This window comes from Ixodes scapularis, unplaced genomic scaffold (genome assembly GCF_016920785.2).
Source record: "Ixodes scapularis isolate PalLabHiFi unplaced genomic scaffold, ASM1692078v2 PGA_scaffold3__209_contigs__length_174095766, whole genome shotgun sequence".
Classification (NCBI taxonomy): domain Eukaryota; kingdom Metazoa; phylum Arthropoda; class Arachnida; order Ixodida; family Ixodidae; genus Ixodes; species Ixodes scapularis.
In genome coordinates, this window is record NW_024609868.1 from 10,994,170 (window position 1) to 11,008,019 (window position 13,850).

Here is a 13,850-nt window from a genome sequence, read left to right on the forward strand (position 1 = left end):
CAATAAAAATCCGAGGGCAGCTTACATGTGACTCTTCAAACGTAATCTATCTGATATAGTGTGAGGTGTGCAAAAAAAGTGAAAGCCGTTTACAACTCCCTGCAACACCGAATTAGAGCGCAGCTCTTGAGGAGGAGGAGGGAAGGGTACTGGGGGGGGGGGGGGGGTGAAGTGACCTGGGGGGGGGGGGGGGTCACGTGAAAACACTGTGAAGCCGAATCGGCCGAATCAGGTACGATGACCACCTGAGGTGTATCGAGGTTATTGAAGTGCAGTCCAGCACACGTTTCAAGGATTTCTTACGGCGCAGTTGCTTCAGGGCACATCTTTGTGAGCAAACGATCTCTAAGTAACCAATATAAATTGTCTCAGGTGAAAGCGGATTAAAAAGCGTAAAACCGAAAATAAAGATTTGATCGGCGAACTTGTGCCTAGAAACAAAAATTACACGACTACTCTTAAAGGGACCATGAAATGATTTTAAAATCGAGTTTCATCCACCGCACGTCGTAAAAGGTGTGAAAAGAAACACAAAAACACAAAAATAGGGAGTCCAAAAAAATTATTTGCTATAGAACTTTTAAAAGAAAACTGGACTCTTTTGCGCCTTCCTTCCTTCGCCTGTTCACTACGATGCATACGCAGAATCGGTGCACGTCAGCCGAATCCACATCGCCTATTGGGTAAGAGCCTACCTCACCAGCACCGCGATCGTAAACAATAAATAGCCGGCGAATGTTTCCTAAAAGTTTTGTTAAATAATATTCAGATCCACATTTTGTAGCATAATTAGAGATGTGTGGCAAAAATTGCCAAATTTGATAATGCTGAGAGCCAAGCGCCATCTATCGTGTGGTAAACGAAGCAACTACTGCGCGTGCGCAGTAGGGCAGGGCCGCCAGTTACTTGGGTGACGGCGACCGACGAACAGTTATTTTCTTTGTTTTCCTTCCTCTCAAAACTCTGACTGACTGAACGTTTATTTTTCTACGTGTTCTTCCCGCGCGTGCCGACTTCAAGCAGCAAGAAAACAGTACTTAAAACAGACCACGACGAACAAGAACGCTGGATTCACCGACTCCGACGAAGCGTATAGGCCTAGCAGGCATTCCGACTCGGCGCTGCGTTGCTTCGTCGCAAGACCGTCTGCCTACGACCGGCTGGCGTGCTAAATGGAATATGCCCGCGCGACCCTTGTGAACCCTTCCCGTATTATAGTTTGATCACTGACCTCAATTCTAGATTAAGAGGTGAGGAGGTCAATCTCTTCCCCTTGTTTTCCGAGGCAGTGTTGACGAACACTCGTCGAAAAGGGACTCTCGTCGATTCTATCTTCTTGTTTTGTGTGATATAGAGCTGAAATAAACGCCGTATGGATTGCCTTCGTAACACGGTATGTACACTTTGTTATTGGTATGCCATTTTTATTCTGACAGACTGCACGTCACTGTCGACCCCGGTCCAACCTTTCTTTGCCGAGTGTCGCGTCAGTATCGAGTTGCAATCGTAAAAGAACGGTCCCGAAGCGCTTACCAACAGCGCGAATACAAGACTTCCATCAAGCGCGCGCGTCCGCTCCGAGTGTAAGCAGGTATTTACGTGGCTCTTGCTGACACTCGTAGTTCAAACGTATCTTTTTTAACGTCGGCTCGCTCCTGCATCTCCGAGGCCGCGAAAAACGCCATCTACGTCGCTTTGCAAACGACTGACACGGGCCGGCCCTTCTGCCAACAATGACGGGGTGGTGACAAGACTCGCTGCACTTCCCAACAGGCATACCGGCGCATGGGACTAGTCCCATGCTGTCGCTGTAGCGCAACATATCTCATTGAATTTCGCTCAGCTGCGATGCGGCGATGAGAGGCGCCGATTCAGGAAATACGTCGGTGACACCAGATCAGTAAAACCTACCGGCGCACCCCAACTCGTTGCCGCTAACACTCCCATTCTCCTATTGCCGAGAGAACTTCCGGTTCCGGAAACGGTCTACGTCACGGCTTCTTTTGCGGTCAGTTGGAGAGAATGAAAAAGTCGATATTTCAATAATTTTTTGTGTAAAAGTTAATAAACCGAGACGAAAACGGATGCCTGTTCAGCATTCAGTGAACATTGACGGTTTAATGTAAAAGTTATCTGGAAAAAGTAAAAAGGTCATTTCATGGTCCCTTTAAGACTGCTTACGTGTAGGAAGGCGAAAGCCAGTCAAGGATGAAGGTTAAGCCAACGTCTAGGACGAAGTCGAGAACGACGTGTACAAGACGACGTCTAGGACCACCTTTAGGGCGACGTCAAGAACGACGTCTAAGACGACTTCTAGGACGACCTCTAGGATGACCTCAAGGACGATATCGAGAACGGCGCCTATACTTCGTCTCATCCTACGATGGACTAAAGGCCAAAGCTACGGGCAGCCAGGTCCAATCACGTTCCACGATAAACTATGACATGCTTAACATTGATTAAGGATGAACGAATAATGCTCCACATCAAAATGCGCTGCATCATTTCCATAGCTTCGACACTGCAAAGAGCCTGTATGTCGTGACTTTCTTTGCAATGTAAAATTGATTAGTCACTCAGTTACGTTCATTGAAGCGAAATACCAGGCAATTTCTAAGTGGCTGATGATTGGATCTGGTGGTTCATAGCTTTTGCCTTAGTCCATCGTAGGGTGAGACGAAGTATAGAGGACGACGCATAGGACGACGTCGAGAACGACGTCTAGAGGGGGACAACTAAGGAGGCTGTAGCGTATTTGTATGGGTGGCCACTTTTGCCTGCGGAAGCCGCCGTAGATGTAGACACTGCTGCCGATGTCGAGGCCGTATATGTAGACGCGGTCGCCTCACAGTCCATCGCACGAAGCACACAACGAGCAGAGATGAACTCCGATGGGCTCCTTCTGCACACAGCGCGCTCCGACAGTGACATCACGCTGATGACTTATGATGACGCTTGATGACATCACGCTGATGACGCTTAATGACGCATTCTTATGCCATCTTTCCGGCACAACAACGCCGACGCCGCTTGTTTTTCATGTAATGTGACAAGTGAGGTCGTCTTAAAGGTCTAGGACGCCTTCTAGGACGACCGCAAGAACGACGTCAAGGTAATAGGACAAGTAGAATCGCCCATTGAGAGGCGCGTGCCGCGCAATCGCGTTTTTATGTCCATCTACTCCGATTTTTCGCTCAATGGGACAAGTAAGGCTTTCGCCCTAAAACAAAGCATGAGCGTCGACGGCTGCAGCAGCACGACGATGTGGCGGCGTGACAGCCACCACGCTCGGCTCCTTAACTACTTCACTCGGCATTCGAAACATTTAACCAAGAATGTTCCTTAGTGTAGTGAGCTAGGGCGAGACTGAATAGGCAAGGTCATTCTGACCTCCTCATCGTTTACACTCGGGATAAGGGTAGACTCGAATCTTCCAGAGGCACGGAGAAGCGTTCCTTGACAGTCATGCGCGCTTGGGGTCTTTAGTTTGATAAAACTGAAGAATCAGTACGATTTTTTTCCCCTTCAGTCTGATGATTACAAGACAGGCATAAAACACGCACCGATATTGCGAGCCTGAAAAACCAAGTTTCAGGTCTCGAACCGCTTATGTTAGAGTCAAAATAATTGCCCCTTCATTACAACGAACGTGAACTAGAAAATTAGAAAGAGGGCCCGACGCTGTTTTGACACCTTTTTCTCTCTGTGGTATTTCTAGCAGATGTCCATGCGTGTGATGATTTTCTTCAGACAGTATCCCGTATCGCACAGAAATACAATTCGTTAAAAACGTGATTCAGCGCGTAGGCTTCCGAGGCACTGGACGCTCTTGCGTAGACGTCCAGCTCCTCCGAGAAGTCGGCGACGGACTTGCGGTCGACGAGCCCCGTAGTTCGGGCTCGCGCTGCCTCTGTCCGCCGGTCCTGCCCGTGACGGCTGCTGAATGCTCCGTCACCGACTCGACGGCGGTGGACATAGGATCCATGAGGGCCAGGATCTCAGCCGACAACGGACCGGAGCACAACTCCGACTCCGTGTCGTTGGAGTCCTCCTCATCCTCGACTCGCAGCTCGGGAGGCATGGTCATACGACGACACCGCATTCGATGAACGTTTTAAAATGAGTCTGTCGAATACTCACATTCGAAGAAATCAGTCCGCCGAATACGCGCACATTTCAAAATTAGTCCGCCGGGATTCTGTGGGTCGTGATTGGCTCCCTGCTGGCTTCCCGTCCGACAGCGCCTCTGGCGTACTTCGCCACGGCGCAGAACATTGATCTTTGATTGGATTTTTGAAAGGGAAATCAGCCGCCCTTGAATGTAACTTTAGGATTCTTAGGATGCTTGAGCCCATAGACCGAGCTCAAGCATCCTTTTGCTTGAGCTTAGGCCGTTCCATTTTGCGTCGGTGCAACTAGAACGGGAACTCGTTGCATTTTTACTGGAACGGAAAAAAAGAATGACGTTCCTTTTTTTTTTTTTCCAGTGAGGTAATTTAAATTTTATTTCTAAGAGGGAAATTCTGAAAGTAAAAAAACAATATATTTACGAAGAGCAGGATCTCATTAACATTTTGGTTACTTATCATAGGGTTTATTTTGTGTGGTTCTCGCTTGGTAACAGTCAGGTGCAGGAGAGCTAGTGGACATTGATTCTTTTTTGAGTGCCCGAGAATACGGTACAAAAAGTAAAACGTTTAGTCGAAGGAAAAGACACAGAAAGAGGGAAGTTTCAAACTCGGCCACTTTCTTTGCTTCTACGAGTCCTCATACACCCAGCAATTTAAGGCCGACTACATCCATCACTGAACTTCCACAAAGAGACCTACAATTACAACAAAATAACAGGTTACCAGACATCGAACACACCCTTGTATCCCGAACATTGGTCACTTAAAAGATACACAAACAAATTAACCTTTATTTATTCTCCCCTTGTCCCCCACTTCAATCTGAACAGCGAATTCAGCCTTCAGGAATAAGTACTTGTAGTTTTCAACACTGACCTTCCAAAAGCCCTACCCTCCTCTCCGCTTGGTCGTTCTTTGGACAGCAAAATAGGGAAGCTACCTTTGTTAAGTTCGAACCAGGGGCTTTGTTAGATTGAAACGTGCGAGGTTGTTGCAAAACGCTCGTGTAATCTGGGGTAACAGTACATTTGGCTCGTCTGAATCGCCCACCACAAACATGAATATGGTTAAAAGCTTAGATTTTTAAAGGTGAATATATCAACCAATAAAAACCCTGCTTCCGCTTGTTTCCTTCTCCTGGTGCCCTTCCATCATGGCATTCAAATTCATATGCTCCTTTTTAATGGAAAAAAAATAAAATCCTCGATTTAATTAAATATGGTAATCAGCAAAATACATATGTAGCGTATATGCAACTTTTAATTGTAATGGCAACGAATTCCTTTTTCACAGATAGAACTTCTAACGCACTCTTAGAAAAAAGGGTCAGTATAGTCCTCCCTAAAGGGAGGAACGCTCTTGACACATATGTTCCTTCAGAAAGGGAGAAACTTTCGTCCCTTAAGCAGGGGAGGAAAAGTTCCTCCGTCGACTGCATCTCATTATGGCGGCCACGAATCGAGCAAATCGAGCTCGGTAAGGCTTAACGAGAACACTAAGTCTATTGCACGAAGCGAGAGGAGCAGGAAATAAAAACGTAACACGAGCTTTCCGCGAACTGTATTTATTTCCGAAGTTTCTTTACCCCTGCGGGTAAAGAAACTTACGTTTCGAAAGCATGCAGTCACTCAGTCTTCTCATCGTCAGCACTGCGATGTTCAACGGAGACAACCGGCACTCAGTTCGCGCAATTTATGTCCTACCTTTGCTATTCCTCGAGCCACAATTCCTTCGTCAACCGTAGCGTCAATCGCACATCACGGAGGAGTGAAAATCATTCGCCCGCAAAACCAAAAGCCGCTCTAAAAAAAAAGCAAATCCGAAGCAACCTCTTGGCTTATCTCAGCACGGTAACACGAAATTATGGCGTAGCCGCGTAGCGTAAAAGGATGTTAAATCGCTTGCCACCAGATGGCAGGGTCAAGCAGAGTAATCGCACGTAGCTAGGCTAGGTGGCGCTAGGTACCGCCCAATTCATGTTTTTACAAAAAAATATTTTTATTTTCTTACGCCACAATTGCATTTCCTTTTCATCGGAATCTCTAACACATGTAGACACGTTGCGCACACTACAAACATCAGGTCAACATATATTGAACGCATACACAGCCCTGCGTTTCCGTCTTTTATAGTGGTCGTTTTGAACGTACGGAATTTTTCGGTGACTCCCTAAGCAAAAAAAAAAATATTCCGAACATGTTCATTTTTTTCCAGCAATGTCATACATCTGAGGCTATTTTTAATGGCTCAGGGGATGAATCTCTTATTAAAAAGAAGACGCTGGATCATGCCATAATTATTTGAAAGCCAATAAATCGAGCCGCTCCAATGTGGTTCCAAGCCATGAGTTTGTTTTCCCGCATGGCCCTTCGTAGCCAGTATTTATATTGTAGTGTTCGTTTTTCTATTTGTGTTGTTCGCGCAAAGCTGCATTTGCCGTCTTGAATTAATCTCTGTAGAGCGGATATCCACTCAGCTGGAAGTGATGCTTCACGGGCACAGAAATCGCTTTTCGATCAACTTGAATGCAGTCAAAGCCGCGACTTCCGACAACTGTTAAGTGTACGGAGCTGCGCCGTTGCGAGCTCGAAAACTTCTAGCGCTCATCCCAGCGCGCCACTTAGAGGGCAGTTTCTACAGGAAACGTAATATATTTAAACAGTAAAATAAAGGATAGCGTTTCATACTTTCGTAGTGTTGTCTTTTCCCCAGAGCGCAATCGCTCTCGGGGACCGAGTCACATTGGCCACTGTACGATAGGAGCTTACCGTTCAGACCAGCGTTCCAACATGACTATCCACACGTCGATCGACTGCACCTAATCCCTCAAGTGGTTTTAAACTCTTTAATGTAAAGCGGAATGTCATCCTGCGACACCCCGGCCCCTCCGATAACGGCCCGACCAGCGGCATCAATGCCCGACAGTTTACGTCATCTCATCTTGTTGTTACACCACTGATACGCGAACACACGGTCACATCGGCGATAATTCCAGTCTTCTGTTCACAACCCACAACACTGCCATCACGATGTCGCTGACACGAAGAAATACAGAACCACGTTGACGATGTTGCTGACACGCAGAAGAATCACGTTGAACGCCGGTTGGCACTCGGCACGGGACAACGGAACCGAACTCAGCACGGAAGGCACCCAGGCAGCCGGCAGGAAAACCTGCCTTCCTTGGACGCAGTTCCCGCGATTTCCATAACGTCGAAAACGTCGACACAGTTCCTCGTGGTTTCGCTGCTGTAGTTCCGCGTGTGTCCCGCAAATTGGAGACGGCCGTCTTACCCAGTGTATGTAGCGCTGCTGGCACTGCTCGGGAACTTCGCTGTTTCTAGCGGCTTCGTTAGCTCGTTTGATAAAATTAGTGGTAAAAACGTCAATGCAACCGAAATGTTCTGCACGTTTGGACTAGAAGACGGAATTACAGGTGGCCTTCGCTGCCGCTGAAGCTCAATCAACTCAACATTAATTTATTAAACAACGTGCGCGATGTGCTCGAAAAACGAAACCGAAAGAAGATTAGTCGGGAGGGCGAAAGCTTTCTCCGGTCTGCCTGGAGAAGGAGGAAAACGTCTCGGAGAATAATAAAGACTTTAATTTTCCTTTCATCGGTCTGGGTTTGTTTATGCGTGTTTTGGTAAACAAAAATAAAAAAAAACTTTACAAAAAAAAAAAAAAAAAAAAAAAAAACACTTTCCTGGGGATCGAACCGTTGACCACTTGGTCAGTAGCGCGATGTTCTACCCCTGCGCCAACTGAACAAGGAGGAACTCGTCCTCCTCCTTTCATCTGAACTGCCGTTCCTCCCTTCTCTGGGCAACTTGTCCGCAACAAGGAGGAACAGTCGCTTTTGCTACCTTTCTCCTCCCTTTTTTCTTAGAGTGCGGGAACTCGTTCCAAAAATCAGAAGGAAGAATACGATTTTTCGTTCCCTTTTTTGAGGAACGTGTACAACACTGCACATAATCCACTTGAGTGCTAAGAGGGTGTTAGGAGACTATAGCTAGATGCTTTCAGCACCCTTAATTCGAGTAAAAATCAATCAATCAATCAATCAATCAATCAATCAATCCCCCTTGCATGACTCGCTGTGAAGTAGGTGCGCCAGAGATGTGAATAGACCGATCTCACTAAGCGTTGTGCGCGTGCGGGAAGCCGCCATAACTTTAGTTCGCAGGAGGCAGGCGCCAGTGCCCGGGAGGGCTCGTGCCGTCTCGGGCTCCGCACGCGCCAAGCTCCAGCAAAGTTGACGTCGCACCTGCGAAAAGACTAAAGTTCCCTCGATGCATTGCGGCGGCGGTGGCGTAACCAAACTGGCTGGTGAGATCGGTCTACTCAGAAGAGACCATAATCAACAGCCAGTTTGACTACGCCAACACTGCCGCAGTGTATCGAGGGAACTTTAGTCTTTTTGCAGGTGCGACGACAACGGCATGAGCCCCCTCGGGCACTGGCGCCTTCCTCCTGTGATCTAAAGTTATGGCGGCGTCACGCATGCGCCGAACGGTTAGTGTGATCGGTCTATTGGGGGCAGAAAGGGGTCCACTTGATGGCCTTTCTGAAAAGACAACAAAGGTAAAACATCAATTATTTTCTCTAGGTACCAGCTAAAGCTGTAATCGACAGGGAAAGTTCGAAGAAAACTAAAGTAATGCATATATCTCAAAAGAGCTTCTGCTAATAGCTACATGACTGATTTTTGTTTTATTGCCAAGTTTTTCCTACAGGAATTCCAAATGGAACAAAAATTGCACATACTACTTAAATTAAAAAAAAAAAAAACAAAAAAAATTGCGAGAAACGCTAGAAATAAGTTGCTTCGAAGTAAAAGTGGCCCGTACATAATTCGGGCTATGTTATATGAGAAGTTTGAGTAAGCAGCGACGAAAGCCGTGAAAAATAAAAGTGACAGCGAACCTCCGAAGTCCAATACGCGCATCGAGTGCTGCCACCGTTTAAATTTGCAGACATGTACAAGTTACCCCCCAAAAGTAACTAAATACCGTTACTCTTTACTCGCTCAAAAAGTAACTAAATACGTTACTCGTTGCCGATTCTACAAAGGAAAGCGCGAGTAACCTCAAAAGTAACGAGTTACTTTTCACGTTACTTTAACGACCAAATACACAACTGTATTTGTTTCATGTTTTTTTTTTTTTTTTTTTCAGACGTCGTTGCATTTGAGCAGTAGCTGCCTCTCAAAGTTTTTATGAGTTATGTTTCTCCACTTCCCTAAAATACATCTCCGGCGACGCTGAAGAGTCGTTCTACCGACGCGCTCGAAGGAACGGCAGTGTTGTACTTCAGCAAGAGCTGGTGCATTTTCGGGAACTCCGCCTTCGTTGAGGACAGCGGGTAATAGGTTCTGTGCCTTCCCGCGTTCACAACCTCCGGGTTTACATTCAGTCCGTACCCGGTTTTAGAAGGTTCAACCAACGAACCTCAATGTCTTCGCTGGGTGAAGCACATTCCAAGCTGTAAAGTTCAGTACAGCAATGTTTATCGCTGGAAAGGTTAAGGCCCGTTCACACTCTTTCGACTGCTTGCGACCTCTTAAACCTGGGTTCCTTAAAACTTCTTAAACCAGAGAACACACTGGCGCCATCTATTGGGAAGCAGTGTAAACTCGGCGGTCCGGCATATTTTTTTTTATTTCTCGCGCAATATCCTTTCTTTTTTGGCTCGAAAAACTTTTGTCAATGTTATAAACGAGCCTTTCTATGGGTATTACGCACATTTGACCTCGGAAATCCCGGAAAACCTTCGCTTTTGTGAAATGCAGTTCTAGGGTCACCGCATAGATGGCGCCACAATGTCAGTGTGTCCCCTCATTCTAGAAACATTTAAGAAGTTGTAAGAGATCTCGTCTCTCTCAGTCGTACTCGGTCGCAAGAGTGTGAACAGGCCTTCAGTCGAACTGCTCGACTGACGTGTTCTGCGATATACATTGCTGTACTCTCATACTGTTTAGTTGTTTTTCGGGTTGCCTACCTACGGTTCTCGCAAGAAACGCATACTCAGGGAAGAATAAAAAACAAGGTCGTTTAAGCGTTTAAGCGGTGTTGTACACGTTACTCCTCAAAAGTAACGAGATACCGTTACCCGTACTTGGCCTTAAACGTAACTAAGCACGTTACTCGTTCCTTTAAAAAAAAAAAAGAGTAACTAAATACGTTATTCGTTACAGAAAACAGTAACTAGGTAGAAGTAACTCGTCACTTATAACGCGTTACGTACATGTCTGTAAATTTGTTTAGAGGACCTTAAGCTGTAATTTTGGAAGTGAAGAATAACAAACGAAGAGCGACCGCAAGCAGACTTAAGCAGTAAACGTTTATTCCATCCATCCATCCATCCATTCATTTCTCCGTTAAATTTGGCGGGAAATTTTACGTTGCGTGGGACCATGGCCTGACACCGTGATGTCACGCCACATAACCTCGACGCGTGGCGTCACAATTTTCCAGCTAAATTTTGTCGACAGATTTACGTCGCGAGGCCTGACGTCACGCTACGTGATGACGTTACGTGACGTCACGGTTTACGTGCCCTCCCATCACGTGACATCAGATCATGTGATGCCAGATCACGTGACGTTACGCGAGGCAAATTTACGTTACATGATGTATATTTCCCGTTATATTTAACGAGGAAATTGACATCTTGATGTCTAGTCGTGCCCATGACGTCAGGTCACGTGACCACGTCTAGTGACGTAAGATGACGTGGCCTGAAGTCATCTCACGTCAATGCACGGACAGACAAACGGAAATAACTTATGAGATTAAGGAGTTAAAGAAAATACCTTGCTTTGATAACCAAATTGAGTTCCGGCATAATTCACGTTGCGGTATTTCAGAATTTTTGTATTAGTCATATATAACTATTAGCTTCTCATTTTTTAAAAGAAAGTTTCGCTTATCGCGGAAAATACACTACTGATATTTTTTTCGGCGGTAACTTTACATGGAAACACTGAACGGACCATGCTTGTTCGTGTTGGCGCTAGTCGCACTGTAGCCAGGCCATAGAAAATCAGCAAAGCCGCGCAGCTATTGATTTGTACGCTCTTTATCAGTAAGGAGTGTATGTATTTCTGACAATACAGAAACTGAGTGTTCGATTAATTGACGCCAACAGGAGAAATTACTGCCTGCGGGGCTTTCGTCATTCTCTCTCGAGTTACGCAAGAGATATCTTGTTCCATCGTGGCGAGAAAGCAATACGACCGTCGCATATATCTCTAATCCTCGCTCTCCCCGACAGGGTTTGATTAAATCAATCGCAGCTTGCACGAGTGTAGTGCCGAGTTGTGGTAACAAATACCAGAATGACTCCCGAGGTCCTCGTCGAGGGAATAGCCCTCGTTCTTCAGGTCTCTGAGGGACGACTCATGTAAGCCAGATGGGCTCATAAACCCCTTCATCCTTTGTGATGAACCAGCTCGACATCCATCTGCCTTCCTGCGACCCTCCGCAATATAGACGCGGGCGACCAGTCGGGACAAAGCGGCGTCCTCTGGGCTCACAGAGCCCGCATCACTTATTGTACGGGAGACAACACTTCGTTTCATCTTACGATGGGCTGCAGCGAATGCTGCGGGCCATCAGAGCCATTGCAACGGCGTGTCCGTGTCAGGTGACACTTTCTGTGACTCTGCAGTCAAAGCTATGGCCGCGCGTGGGCAATCGAGCCCTTTGAGCGCCGACCGAAGCTGCGCACGCGCACTACGCACTTCTTCCGAACTGCCACAGAAAGCCGTCCGCGAGTGGATTCACGTGGTATGTTCAGAGCGTTCGATTGGTCAGGATGGCTTGTAGCGCCCCATGCAGACCTTGGTAAGGTGCAAGAGTGCATAGTGTGCTAATCGTGAACATGTCTGGGACGAGATATCCCTTTGCCTGGAGAAAAAATATCACACTCTCGCCGACGCGGTTATTGGCAGCTTTTTCCGCTTACGAAACCCGACTTCGACGTTTATTGTCGTCTTCTTTATGTTTCATTTTTCATTTTGGCATGGGGCCGGCAGTTCGCCCGATTGGCCCGTTCGCCGAGAATGTGACTTGTTTTCACGAAACGGATCATAGTCGTTATCCGAACACTTAGCTCTTTAAAGAAATTTGGGGATGCAAGGCCTTTTTAGTGAAGCTCGAAATGTTGTCGACATCGAACGGGTGCGAGAGTTTCGAAGCAGACACCTTATAATTCATGTGTGTCAAGTTGTTTTAGATGGACTGAATCGTATACGAGTGACAAAATAGCCGATGTAGTTTGGGACACCGCCTTGTCCTTTAGCGCGCCGCGGGGATGAAGGAAAACAGAGAAAGGGAAGTCAACAATGGTCTAAGATTCTCTTTCGCACTTAGGCGCCCGTTTATCCGCACGTTTGTCAGCATTCGCAGCATTGATGTCGCGGAAAAACAAGTCTCATACTTTCCTTCGATATCGCGTTCCCAGCGCGTCCAAAGTTCTTTCGGAGCACTTGGTTGGAAAACCTAGCGAGTGTGCAGCGATCCCAGAATTTCTAACGAAAGGGGGAACAAAAGGGGGGGGGGGGGGGGTGGCGGTGGTAGGATGACCACCTTCTTGTTAGCGAAATGCGGGACACGCGTGGCGGGAAAGGCGGGGGGGGGGGGGGGGGGGGTAGAGGAAATTTAGGAACACGCACACAACGGACCGATGCTCTGTTAACCCATTTATTATCCTGTACTGCTTATACACCTGCTAATTGTATTGCAGCAATTAAGCTCAAATAATTTCCACTACAAGTGATATTTTGAATGCCAAACATGTTATAAATGTGTCGAAGTTTAGGACATAAAAATTTACTTATCATAACTCAATGCATCAAATGGAAATAATAAACAGTAAATCTTTTTCGGGTCATTGTTTCCTGTCAACGCTTACTTTTAAGGGGTATTCACACGAGGGAGAAATCATCCGGGGATTTCTCCCCGGCACGCGCTTATCACGAGATGAAAACGCGAGGCTTTTGCACATCGCAAAGCCGGACGTTTTCGTCGTGGGATGCGCGTTCCAGGGAGAAATCCCCGGGATTTCTCCCTCGTGTGAATACCCCTTACAACATGGTCCTGCATGAATTTTTAAAATTATGTTCTTTTTCGATCGTTGCGAGTGTGGCTGTTTTTACTAAAAGCAAAACACACAGCAACCCTTTCGCATTGACATAGCAATTTGAAAATAATTATAATATTTTGTATTTAAACTTTTGGCGAGATTATTTTCTTAAGATATTTTTCAACCAAAGGGAGAGGCACAAAGGCGCATGCGCGTCGGTTCTCCTGCAAGAACCACGGTCGCTTCCCGCAATGCTTGGATAGAAAATGGCATACCACTGCGATTCATATGATTACCAGTAACCTTGCGCTTCCCCGTGCCCCGTTAATGGGCAGTACCATGAGTTGCAGAGTAAATTTTACGACAGGGTGAAATGCGGGACATTTTGAAGATTTCGGAATTTCTCGCGGGACGCGGGACACGAGCCCTCAATGCGGGACAGTCCCGCGAGTCGCGGGACGGGTGGTCACCCTAGGCGGTGGCGACGAAGAATTATTGTTTGTGGTGTCAAATGGTCTTATCAGATGTTCTCGAAGTATTGGGAAAGATATTGCAGAAGGGTTTGGATTTGGGCTAGTTGGTTGAACATGTTTAGGGGTTAAAAGCGCTAAAAACGACGGACGAGTAGGAGAG